A 13429-nucleotide genomic window follows, 5' to 3' on the forward strand; every position below is an offset into this window, starting at 1 on the left:
TATGTTGCATTCTGAGCAGGCACATGATTCCAGAGGCAAATTCCATTCCTTTTAGCTATTGTTGCTTTATGTAAATCAATCTTCATAAATCTCAGGTTTTCTTCTTTTCTCCCATAGTAATGAATTTCAAGTCTCTTAAATTCTCATTATCACAATGTTTTGTCATTTAATCACTACAGCAGTGATACCAATAACTAGTATCAATTCTGCGGTCCTTTTGCATGTTGTGTGGCCCTACAAAACTCTACCCAAAAACCTACAAAAACTCTATCCCATGCATTCATTGTCTCCTTCCTTTCGGTTCAGGGGTCTTCTCTGCCAGGGTCAAGAGAGTCTTCCCCAGCATTTTTTTTTTTTTTGGTAAAGTTGTCATCCTAAATCAGTGCCATCTTTCCCCTCTCAGCTAAGTTATAAAACAGTTAATGAGCTGTCCCCTGGGCCAAGTCTACCAAGTCAAATGATTTATGCTCAGCTGCTGATTTATTCAGCAACACAAGGGATTGTGTAGGGATTTTTCTTTCCCAGAAGGAGAGCTAACACTTATATACACACAGAATTTGGCAGGTGTCCTGCTGAATTCAGTGGGACCAGCTTCTAAGCAAAGCAGGCAAAGCAAATTGGATTCTGGACTCATACAGCAAGGTGAACTTAATGACTTTGGATGGCACCAAGCTGGGTGAGTGAAGATAGAAGTTTCTCCCTAAAAGGAAAAGCCTGTTCATTTAATGTGCAACCTTTTGGAAGCTCCCCTTGAGGCAGAAGGAGAATGCAGTGAGTGGAGCCAGGATACCAAATGGTTGTAACTTGTAGTCATATTATACATAGCTTAAAATATGGTTATTTAGGCTAGCATTGTCTCCATGTTGCTTGTCAGTCTAAATCCACAACCACATTTCAGCATGCCAATCACTTGAGCTGAATTTGACCAGGATTTTTTTGCTTTCGTCCTTTCTTCTCTACAACCTTGTATTTCCCTTATTTATATATTTATTACAGGTGGAAGGGACTTTGTAGGTTATCCAGTCCAAACCCCCTCCCCCTCTTAAGCGAGGGGAGGGGTTTGATGACCTACCCCGCTTAAGTCCAAAATACCATTTTGTACAAATGGCAGTCCAGTCTCCCTTTGAAAGTTTCAAGTGTTGGAGTTCTCACAACCTATGTAGGCAATCTGTTCCACTGGTTGATCGCTCTCACCATCAGAAAGTTCCTCCTTATTACCAGGGTGAATCTTTCTTTGATCAGCTTCCTTCAATTATTCCTTGTCTGGCCTTCTGGTGCTTTAGAAAACGACCTGACCCCCTCCTCCCTATTGCAGCTCCTCAAGTATTGGAACACTACCATCATGTCACTCCTGGACCTGGTCCTTTTCTTCATCAGACTGGCCATGCTCAGTTCCTGCAACCGCCCTTCGTATGTTTTACTTTCTAGTCCCCTTATCATCCTGGTTACTCTCTTCTGCACTTTCTCTAGAGTTTCAAAATCCTTACCATCAGAAAAGGTCCTTGGGTATTGGCTTGAAACAACAGACTTAGAACAGAACCATTTGGAAGAGAAATATCAAATTAACAAAATCCACAATATACAAAAAACCCCAATATAAAATGCTATACCGTTGGCATCTTCCACCCAAAAGACTAGCTAAAATACAAAAAAATTACAGTCCAATGTGTTGGAAATGTAAAAACACTCAAGGCACCTTCTTTCATCTATGGTGGTAATGTCCAGAGACAAGAAAATATTGGAAAACAATAAATAATTGGTTGTGTCAAATAACAAATACAAAAATAGAATATATGCCAGAGTTTTGTCTACTAGGTATTATGAGAGGTACCTCTTCTAAAAATGTAAAATATTTAAGCTTGCATATTACAACAGCTGCAAGGATTGTATTTGCACAGAACTGGAAAAATCCGCAAATACCTGAAGACAATGAAATCATCAAGGAAATATAAGACTGTGCAGAGATGGACAGATTGACAATGGAGCTTAATAATCGAAAAGAATCGAATTATTATGAAACCTGGACAAAATTGTACCAATGGACAAAAAAAGAAATTTAAAAGAAGCATTGAAATAAAATATTAAGAAATTTAAAAGCAAGACAATATTGATAGGAATGTATATATGATGTAGATTCATCTGTAAATATGATCATGTACTTTTTTTTTAAAAAAAGGAAAAACTTAATAAATATATATATATTAAAAAAAGAACAGAACCATTTTAAATTCCACCAAGAATAAAGAGCAGAAGAACCAAAAGACACAGAAAAGAACAAATCTTACCACAAGGGGGGACGTAAGGGCAGCTGGCAACCTCTAAAACCCATTCAAACCACTCTCCTGGAAAGAAAACTGCAGGGAATACAAAGAAGGACATTCTGTTAAGGAAAAGAGAGAAAAGCTTGAAAGGAGTTGGAACTTTAAAAAGAAGGAAACCAAATAAAGAGTTATCAAAGGCTTGGGAAAGACAAAACCTGACATAGTTGGAATCTCCCCCAAGGGAGCACCCAAGCAATTGCAAAAAACCTTGGCTCACTTCCCAGTCCTTTCACCACCAAAGGGAATTGTTAGCCCTTTGGCTGATCAAACTGCTGAATAAATTTACATTTTGCTATTCCTCAAACAATGCAAGGGGAGGCGATAACTACCTATAATGCTGCAAAAAAATTAATAATAATCAAGGACATAATTGGATGACATATTTCTCCTATGGAACTGGTGCTCTGTGATGTTTCTTCAATCCTTGCCCAGATTAGGAGTGCAGATCACATACTGTGTGTGAGGCAATCTGAATTATGGAGGAATTCATGGCAGCTAGGATGTCCAGGCTTTTAGAACTAAAATCCTCAGAAGACTGATTGAGAGAACTGGATGTCTTTAGCTTTAAATGAAATGGTGAGTTGAAAAAAGGAAGGAATAAAATGTGCTTAATTTGAAAAGAATTAAATGAATGGTTGACCTGAATGGTATTAAAATCCCCCACCCACCCACCCATTGCCACCTCAAAAAAAAGTCATGACCTAGAACAGCGTTTCCCAACCTTGGCAACTTGAAGATATTTGGACTTCAACTCCCAGAATTCCCCAGCCAGCAAATGCTGGCTGGGGAATTCTGGGAGTTGAAGTCCAGATATCTTCAAGTTGCCAAGGTTGGGAAACACTGACCTAGAATATAGAACACAGAATAATAATCTTTAGGATACAGGAAATCAGACTCTGGTTAAATTAGAGAAACTAATAATAAGCATACTGAAAATGAAACCAGTTAACTATAGCAGGGGTTTCAAACTGGTGACCTGCAGACAAGGTGCATCATGCACAGGCCACGCCCATCCTGCCTCCACAAAGGCAAAAAACAGTGTGATATGTCACATGATGTCACATGATGCATTCAAGTTTGACATTCATGATCTAGAGAGTTTCCCTTTCATTGGACAGGAGAGACCGGGATGGGGGAGGGGGGAGGGAGAGTTGTGGTAGATGCTTTGATCTGATGACTTAAACAGATCCTTTCAGTTCTATAATTCTAATGTGATATAGGAAACAATTTTTATTTATTTATTTATTTCTTTTTGTCCAATACACAATGAGGGTTTTAGTGGGTATATATCTATATCTATATACACATAGTAAAATACATGACGAATGTTATAGAGGAGATACTCATAGTAAAATATATCTATGAAAGAATAGAAAATAAGATATAGTAATAGAACATACCAATGAAAGAACAGAAGAAGAGATATAGGAATAGAAGAAAGGTATAGGAGATATGGGAGAGCAATAGGACAGGGGACGGAAGGCACTCTAGTGCACTTGTACTTTTATTCAAATCAGTCAACATAGCTGAATATTGCCCACATCAAATCTCCAAGGTTTCACTTATGAATATTTCTCAGGAATATATAAAATGTCTTGGACCTTCAACATGCAATATATTTGCTTTATCACAACACTTCCTATTAAAGGTGAATCTTTCTTGAGTTGGTTTAATGGTGATGTACAGATAGTCTGTGATATATGACCACAGTTGCCCTCAAAATCTTGCTAAGTGAGACGGTTGTTAAGTGAATTTTGCCCCATTTTAAAACCTTTCTTGCAACAGTTATTAAGTAAATCACTACAGTTATTAAGTTAGCAACAAGATCATTAAGTGAATCTGGCTTCCCTATTGACTTTGCTCCTCAGGTGTCACAAAGGATGAACACATGATCCCCAGACACTGCAACTGTCATAAATATAAGTCAGTGGTCAAGTATCTGAATTTTTTTTCAGATAAATTTTTTCTCTCTCTACATAACAATATACAAACATAACATGTCTTCTATTTTATTACAATAAAATAGCCTCGAATTAGTAATTCTTATACATTTCAGATACAAATTTTTAAATCCTATCTATTCAATTTTGGTATCAAATCACATCCCCATACTCCATTCTTTCTAATTTTGTCATCCAGGTAGGTCATAATAACCCTCTAATTAAATTCACCAGTGATATCTCTTTAAATATTAATTAAAACTATATCTTCAAAAAGTTAAGCCGTAGTGCTTCCTTCCCTCATTATACTTTTTCCAGAAAGGACTAAAAAACCCTTATAAAACTCTATTTTGTCTAATAAGTATAAAAAAACAAATCTAAACAAATACAATCTTATATGTTACTTATTGTAATCCCATTATTTATATTTCATCGAATCCTTCCTAGTAAATTAAACCAAAACAACAAGGAATAAATCCAAAATCAAATCTTATAAAATCAATTTGCTTAATCCAGTCTACTCCATTTACCTTAATATATTTCATCATCCTATTACTATATTTCATGACTTTTAATCTTTTCCTCAAACATATTTATAAACCCCTTTTAACAAACTAAACCAAGAGAATTCCAATTTATATAACCACATTACTTAATCCAATTTAAACAAATCACCTAATTATATTTCATTTATTTATTACATATAAAAATTATCAAAATTAATGTATCTACTACTCCTACTAAATATATATTGAAAAGCAAAAGTAAAAAGTAACTATTATAAAATATTAAAAATTCAATTAACCTATTGCAAATCCCACTTTCTTCTGTCTAAACTCAATAATTTTCTTTCTCATTTTATTTTACCGCTTTTTAATTTTCACTTTCTTTTTCTTCCTTCTCATTCTCCTTTTAAGCATCTGAATTTTGATCATGTGACCATGGGGAATGGAAGCTGCAATGGTCATAAGTGTGAAAAACAGTCATAAGTCACATTCGTCAGTGTTTATTGTAACTTCAAATGGTCACTAAATGAACTATTGTAAGACGAAGACCATCTGTAATGAAGTTCTGGCAGCCTTTCGTATCTACCTCATTTTCAAGAAGCAGCAACTTTCCATTTGCAACAAGGTGTAATATTTTCTCAGATAGCTTCCCCTACTGGCTAACCTGATTGTCCTCCACAGCACTGAATGTGGCAGGCCTGAAAATCCAGGGCTCCAAAAATGTCTTCCAGGCCTGACAAAAAGTGAGTTGTAATCCAATGTAGTATAACCTTTTAATGATAATTACATTTAATTAACTATTTGATTTGTGAGGACAGAGGAACTTCTTTTGATATTTTTTGGAAAGTTTGTTGCTTATGTTCTAATAATGATTGAGGGCAAAAAGAAAGAAGATGTTTACATCTATTAATTTTATATTTTGCATCTATTCTTTTCTATAGCACATGTGTGGTTAAACAGTGTGGTTGATATGAACCCACCAAGTCCTTGTAAATTAACTTCTGGGACATGGTTGTCTCAAAACGAGAGCTTTCTGAGGTTGACATAGGATGCCTTGAGCAGATTGCTCTTTGCCTGAACCCATTTCAGCTTTCAAGCCCCTTATGGCACAAACAATTATTATTTCAGTTTTATATTTTGCCTGTCTCCTGACTCATAATGGTCTTTGGCAATAATGACAGATAGGTGAGTGTAGAAGTCTTGTAAGATTAATCTAGGGACAAATCATCGTGGATAAAATCTGTCTGTGTGGTCTTGATGGCACATAATCCATCAATCAATGACAATTTTGCTGATTCTGAATTTGCTATTTGCTGCGCTGATACATTCCATACAGTGCATTTAAAGTCTCATTCGTGATCTTTGCACATTAGGTCATAGCTGGTTATTGCTGCTGATGCTAGCAGGACATTTTCAATATTTTCAATCACAAGATGCTCAAAATACTATCTGTTCTGTTTTTGCCTATCAAGTAAATTTCCACTAGTAAATTCATTTTAAATTAATTGTAGAGTTTATAGTGTACCACATCTTTCAAAAGAGTCACTTTGATGTAGAAGTTAAGGCATCAGGCTAAGAAGTGGAGACTCTGAGTTCTAATCCTGCCTTAGGCATGAATCCAGCTGAGTGACCTTATGCCAATCATTCTCAGCTATAGGGAGGAAGCAACGTTAAGCTTCTTCTGAAGTCTTGCCAAGAACACTGCAGGGACTGTTTAGGTAGTTTCCAAGAGTCAACACTAACTCCAAGACACCAGATAAACAAATCATATTCCTCAAATTGACTAACGATTATTTAAAACTGAAAAAATCAAAACAAGAATAGACTAGAGTAGGGTAGGGTAGGGTAGGGTAGGGTAGGGTAGAGTAGAGTAGAGTAGAATAGAATAGAATAGAGTAGAATAGAATAGAATTCTTTATTGGCCAAGTGTGATTGCACACAAAAGGAATTTGTCTTTGGTGCATATTCTCTCAGTGTACATAAAAGAAAAAGATACATCTGTCAAGAATCATGAGGTACAACACTTAATGATTGTCATAGGGGTCAATCAATATTAATAAAAATCTTAAGGATAAAAGCAACAAGTTACAGTCATGCAGTCATACAATCAGTGAAGGACTACCAAACTTTTTACTACCAGACTCTGGGTGTGGCTTATGCAGGACGCCCTGCATTTTCTTTCAACATCTTTCAGTGCAAAGTGGGTACTCTGGGGTGGAGCTCCATATTCACTGCCCCACTGTGTTTCACCCCACCCGGGCAGTAGCCCACTCCTCCATACAGTCATACAGTCATATAAGTCATACAGTCAATAAGTGGGAGGAAGTGGGTGATAGGAACAATGAGAAAAAACTACTAGTAATAGTAGTGCAGACTTAGTAAATAGTTCAACAGTGTTGAGGGAATTATTTGTTTAGCAGAGTGATGGCATTCAGAAAAAAACTGTTCTTGTTGTCTTGGTTTGCACTGCTCTGTAGCAACGTTTTGAGGGTAAGAGTTGAAACAGTTTATGTCCAGGATGCAAGTAGTCAGTAAATATTTTCACTGCCTTCTTTTTGACTTGTGCAGTATACATGTCCTCAGTGGAAGGCAGGTTGGCAGCAATTGTTTTTTCTGCAGTTCTGATTATCTTCTGAAGTCTGTGTCAGTCTTGTTGGGTTGCAGAACCAAGGCAGACAGTTATAGAGGTGCAGATGACAGACTCAATTATTCCTCTGTAGAACTGTTTCAGCACCTCCTTGGGCAGTTTGAGCTTCCTGAGTTGGTGCAGAAAGAATATTCTTTTTTGTGCTTTTTAAATTTAAATAGCTAAATAATAGACAGTCAAGTATCAGAACAGTTCTCTTTCAAGTTAAAGATGCTCTCAAATCAAGTTCTGTTCTTGATGACATGTGGACAGGCTAGTGACAATAATGTGAAAAATGTTTGCCATTGCCACATTCTAGGATTTTCCTCTTCCTGTATAAAATATGCCTCTTATTTAAAATTTATATAGTTTTTTGTTTTAATATTTTACTGTGTTCAACCCAGAGTCCATCTGTGAGACAGATATATGGTTTATAAATTTGATAAATATGCCTGTAGGATTGCCTGATGATCTATCATGCAACTACTAACCAGCCCTAATAACTATTTAACCAGATCTGTTAATTATTAACAATACCAAAAATTAAGGACTTAACCAGGCTTCTAACCCCAGATCAGCCTCTTAGAGAGATAGTGCTCTACTGACTATCCTGAACATTTTTTTATAATTTAATGTTATCTCACACATTTCATCTACTTTCTAAGAACACATTAGTAGCAAGAATTATAAAATGGATTCAAACATTCTTCAATTCTAGTATTCTCTATTTTAAATATTTTATCTGCTCAGATCTTTTCTAAACCAAACATTTTAGTGGCTGAATTCCAGAAACAAGTGAAATCAGAAAGCTGAAATTTAAACAATATATTTTGAAGGAACATCCTTTCTTTAGAATCACTAATTTGTTCATTTTGGAATAAGGTTTTGATTGCCATGCCTAGCTCTAAGCAGATTTGTTTTATCAGAAACATAGGTACAAATGAAATAATTGAAACAATCCTATTCTACAGATGAGATCTATATGAAATCAGACCCATTGCCAAGAAAGTATATATATTAGCCTTCTTAAATCTAGTTAATCTGCAATCATCATACATCACCCAAAAGCATTGACTTGGAGATTGCATTTTTGTTAAACTAGGTCAGATTAAACAATTAAAAGTTGGAGATTGGGTACATAGATATAATGATGACCTGACAGGCTATAATGTAAGGATATCTGACCTTAAGGCTATGGTTTTGTTTTTTCCTGGCAGTATAGAGGAACTTGGAAAAATCATGACAAAATGCATTAACTTCAAGTCTGAATTGTATTTTTTAGCATTCATTCTTATACACAGTGGGGGAAGAGAAAGGGAGAGTTGTAGTTTGGAAGAGAGGCAGGAATTTCATGAGAATTTGATTGATGATAGATAGATAGATAGATAGATAGATAGATAGATAGATAGATAGATAGATGGATGGATGGATGGATGGATGGATGGATGGATGGATGGATGGATGGATGGATAGATAGATAGATAGATAGATAGATAGATAGATAGACACAGACAGACAGACAGACAGACAGACAGACAGACGGTAGATAGCATGCCTAATTGCCGGAGAGACGGAGTAACGACACGGACACAAGAGCTGGATTTAAAACTGGGTCATTTTTATTAAAATAAATTTGCATAATTTATTTAATTAAATTAGCATAATTAACATAACTAACTATGACCCAAACAATGGACCTGCAGGGTCAAACAATTGCTTCCGGGGCGGAAATGACGTCAGATAAACTTCCTGGGCAACTTATGGGCATAGCTCCATGCTAGTCCAGGTGAGGGACCCCTCCCTCACCTGAAACCCTGCCATGCACTTGCATGTGGGAGGTCCCACCGGCTAACCCCTAACAGGGGACTTAAAGGTGCGGGACCCAAAGACAGATTCCCCCCAACTGCTCAGGTCGCTTCCACCACAAGCTTGGAGAGAACCTGTCAATCATCCCCAAAGATGCCCAATAGAGAACACGCGGTTGCTAAACCACCACCCAATTTTCCGCCCCTAACCTGCCTACCCAAATGACCAAAGGTAAGCCAATTAGACTAAATAGCAAGCACCCCCTAACCACTTATCCTTCTCCACAGTGTGGAATAGATGAAAAAACGGCTTGGCTAACAGGCCAGGCCGCAAAAAATTCCTATTCGGCCCCCTAGGGTGACCCACAAAAGCACACTGAAAATAGGGAGGGCGGGCGGGTGTCTGCTTTGACCAGCTGTCCGGGCGAAAAGGCTGAGCCGGGGCCTGCACGCCCTTTTATAGGGCTCGCAGGCCCTGCCCGGACAGCATCACGATCGGGCCATTCTGGCCCGATCCTCGGCCGAAGTCTCGCGCAATCTCGCGAGACTTCGGCCGAAAAACATGTCGGCTACGCCGTGCGTCCAGCGTCTTCCCGGCCCCTGCCTGCAAAAGGCACCAGCGGGTAAGTCCGCCGGCGCTATTTCTAACTACTTTAGTTAATGATTTTGGAATAAGGTTTGGATTGCTATTGTTAGCCTAAACCCAATATCTGCATACTGCTGAAGATAGATGTAACTCAAACTTCATAAAGCTGAAAAAAATATTTGAAAGGAATTATTTGCATTTTTGAGTAATGTGAAAACTAAACTTACAATTCTTGATTACTCAGAACATTTTAAACATATTCAGATTGATATTGTGAAGGTCTGCCTATTGAATTCCCACTCAGTGTAGGTTTTGGCTATAATGATAGCAGTAGGTAGATTTATGGCAGAATAAATGTGTGCCATTCAGGGAGATCTTGGACTATAATTGCATCATTTCCTAGTGAAATAACATAACTGCTACTTTTTTGATTTGTCTGATTTATATGCTTTGAGAAAAAGCTACATTCCTTGAATAATATTCCCAGTTCAGATGTGCTTATGTTATAAAGGCACATTAATTTTCATTTCCTATTTGTATTGAACTTGCATTTCCAAGCCCATAAATTTACCTTATCTATCAAATGAACTTTCTTTGTTAATAGAACAGTAATGATAATAAAACAAAGTAACAGTTGATAAAACCCTTTGTGAGTTCAGGATACATAGGGATAATAGCTTGTCTGACATTCTTTAGAACCAATATTTACCTTTATAGCTACTTATGGCCTCCTGAGACCCATCCATTGTGTAATTCCCATTAAGAGCTGGTAGTAAAACAGCCTGTTGTCTTACTATTTTTCCCATTAAGAACACCAGTAGTTATAAATGGTGTGTCTTACATATAGATGTATAGCAAAAATATGGAGTTTTTTTTTCTCCCTAGAGGTTTATCACTTCTTGATTGATCGGTCACATTATTATTTTTTCTTTTTTTTAATTGCCTTTTTCTTATTTCCATTTTATTCCACTTCCTTCTTTGCACTAGACATTCATGACAAACAAAAGCTTGCATCTCTAGCCATATGCTAACCCACTTCTTTTAATCTATTTTTCACTATCAACTTCAACATTATGTACTTTGAGAATTATTACTATTATTATTATTTATTAGATTTGTATTTCACCCCTCTCCACAGACTCAGGGCAGCTCATAACAACAATAAAACAATATACAACAAATCTAATAAAAGTCACTTAAAACCCCTTATTAACAAGCAAAAACATACACACAAACATACCATGCATAAACTGTATAGGCCCAGGGGAGATGTCTCAATTCCCCTATGCCTGATGGCAGAGGTGGGTTGTAAGGAGTTTACGAAAGGCAAGGAGGGTGGGGGCAATTCTAATCTCCGGAGGGAGCTGGTTCCAGAGGTTCGGGGCCACCACCATCTTCCCCTGGGTCCCGCCAAATGACATTGCTTAGTCGACTGGACCCGGATAAGGTCAACTCTGTGGGACCTAACCGGTTGCTGGGATTCGTATGGCAGAAGGCGGTCCCGGAGAATGGTATTTTGTGATCCCTAATTTGTAAAGAACTATTTCTAGTCTAGTCTCTTGGTGTCCTGGTCAAATAACAAACTTCTAGGTCAGATTCTATAAAAACTTCCCTACTTGGGAAAATACCTAGGGAGTGTAAATTTATGGCAGCAATAAGCGAATCACTTATATAATGATTGCAAGAGCAGATTTTGAAGAAAAGGTCTCTCCCTATACTCTCTATTTTGGTATACATATTTTCTCAGTTGCTGAACAGAAAATCCCTAATTTTGTAATTCTGGTTTCTTCATCCTGGATCCTAATTTGCATTAATCCATGCTTTACTAGAAAGGCTTGCTGACAAATTTTGAAACAGACATCATCATAGTCATTTTGTCATATCCCCCCAAATAGTTTCAATTTGCTTCTAACTTCCATTGCTTGGGATTACCACCATTGATAAATGTCTATAGAGATTCTCAGTCATCCAGGTCATGGTTGTCCCAAAGATACCTTTTCAAGAGGCAAAGCCCCAAAGCTTCTTGAATGAGAAACGAAATGTCTTCAACAAAAAAAACCCAGTAAGTCCAGTTGCCTCTTGAAAAAGCAAGTTTGGGACAACTACCATTGATGCCCTTCTAGCTACAATTTGGTACCAAGGACTGGACAACCTTGCCAAGCGTTCCTTCTCTAGGTTTTGGATTTTGAAGCCCAAGTTCTCTATTATGTAAAGGCAAAGATAGGAAATGTGACAGCAGTTGCTATTGCTGGCTCCTGGTGCGGTATGTGGACACCAATTGAACAATGAAGCAATATGTGATGCAGAAGAGGAAGGGACGGAATGTGGAGAAGAATAAGGATGTGCTTCAACAAATAAAAACAAAATGTTTTATTTTAATTATTTATTTTTTCCCACGTGTGATGCCTGAACAAGCTGTACAAAGTGTCAAGGTGTCATGCAACAAAACACCAGAATTTGAAGAGGATAAAACTATATTTACCAAATAAAATATACTTCAATCAGTATGACTTCATTGCCTAGAAGTTACCAAGCATGTTAATTTTGTGATTAATTGTTTACAATTAATTTACATAATTCTGAAGGAGAGGATGCTGTTCTCATCTAAAGAACATGCTTAAGAAAAAAGAAAGGAAATGCTTCATTCATAAAATGGCTCATTGACAACTCAGAAAAGTTGACACATCAATGAATGTAAGAATGAATCTGAAAGAAGAGAAGGGGCATAAGGAGATAATGTGAGAGGGAGGAGAAAAAGGAACAAATCTGGAAGAGGGACTGGAAAAAAGCAGTGGGAAAAAGAATTGAGAAGAGGAGATATCTAGGCACCTGCAAAGGCAGAGATAGTGTTGCTCTGAGGCAAAAAATATATATGATGAAGTGACAATCCTAATCCAGAGGTAGAGTTTAGAAATGGCTCTGTTCCTGATCCAGCTGTTGTCTCCTGATTTATCACTTTTGGTTAGAGAGAAGTATTATCTTAATTAAAGTCCCATACATTTCATAAGGTGTGTTGATGTCGGGCAGACTGGTCGTCTGACAAGAGGGACAGGTTCATTCGCGGCTGCATGCTACACAAAGATTTTTTTAAAAAAACAACTCTTCACTTTTCCCATTAATTTCCATATCAGGATATGTTGTGGTTGGCTCTGGCCCAGCTCCTGCCCCAAGGAATGTGGAGGTGGATGTGGGGGAAACATCCACATTTTATTTTATTTATTATTTATTAATTAGATTTGTATGCCGCCCCTCTCCGTAGACTCGGGGCGGCTAACAACAGTAAAAAGACAATATGAACAAATCTAATATTAAAAGTTATGTAAAAAACCCCAATTTAAGAAACCAATCATACATACAGACATACCATGCATAAATTTTATAAGCCTAGGGGGAAGGGAATATCTCAATTCCCCCATGCCTGATGACAGAGGTGGGTTTTAAGGAGCTTACGAAAGGCAAGGAGGGTGGAGGCAACTCTGATATCTGGGGGGAGTTGGTTCCAGAGGGTCAGGGACACCACAGAGAAGGCTCTTCCACTGGGTACCACCAAACAACATTGTTTAGTTGACAGGACCCGGAGAAGGCCAACTCTGTGGGACCTAACTGGTTGCTGGGATTCGTGCGGCAGAAGACGGTCCCAGAGAT

This window comes from Erythrolamprus reginae, chromosome 2 (genome assembly GCF_031021105.1).
Source record: "Erythrolamprus reginae isolate rEryReg1 chromosome 2, rEryReg1.hap1, whole genome shotgun sequence".
NCBI lineage: Eukaryota > Metazoa > Chordata > Lepidosauria > Squamata > Dipsadidae > Erythrolamprus > Erythrolamprus reginae.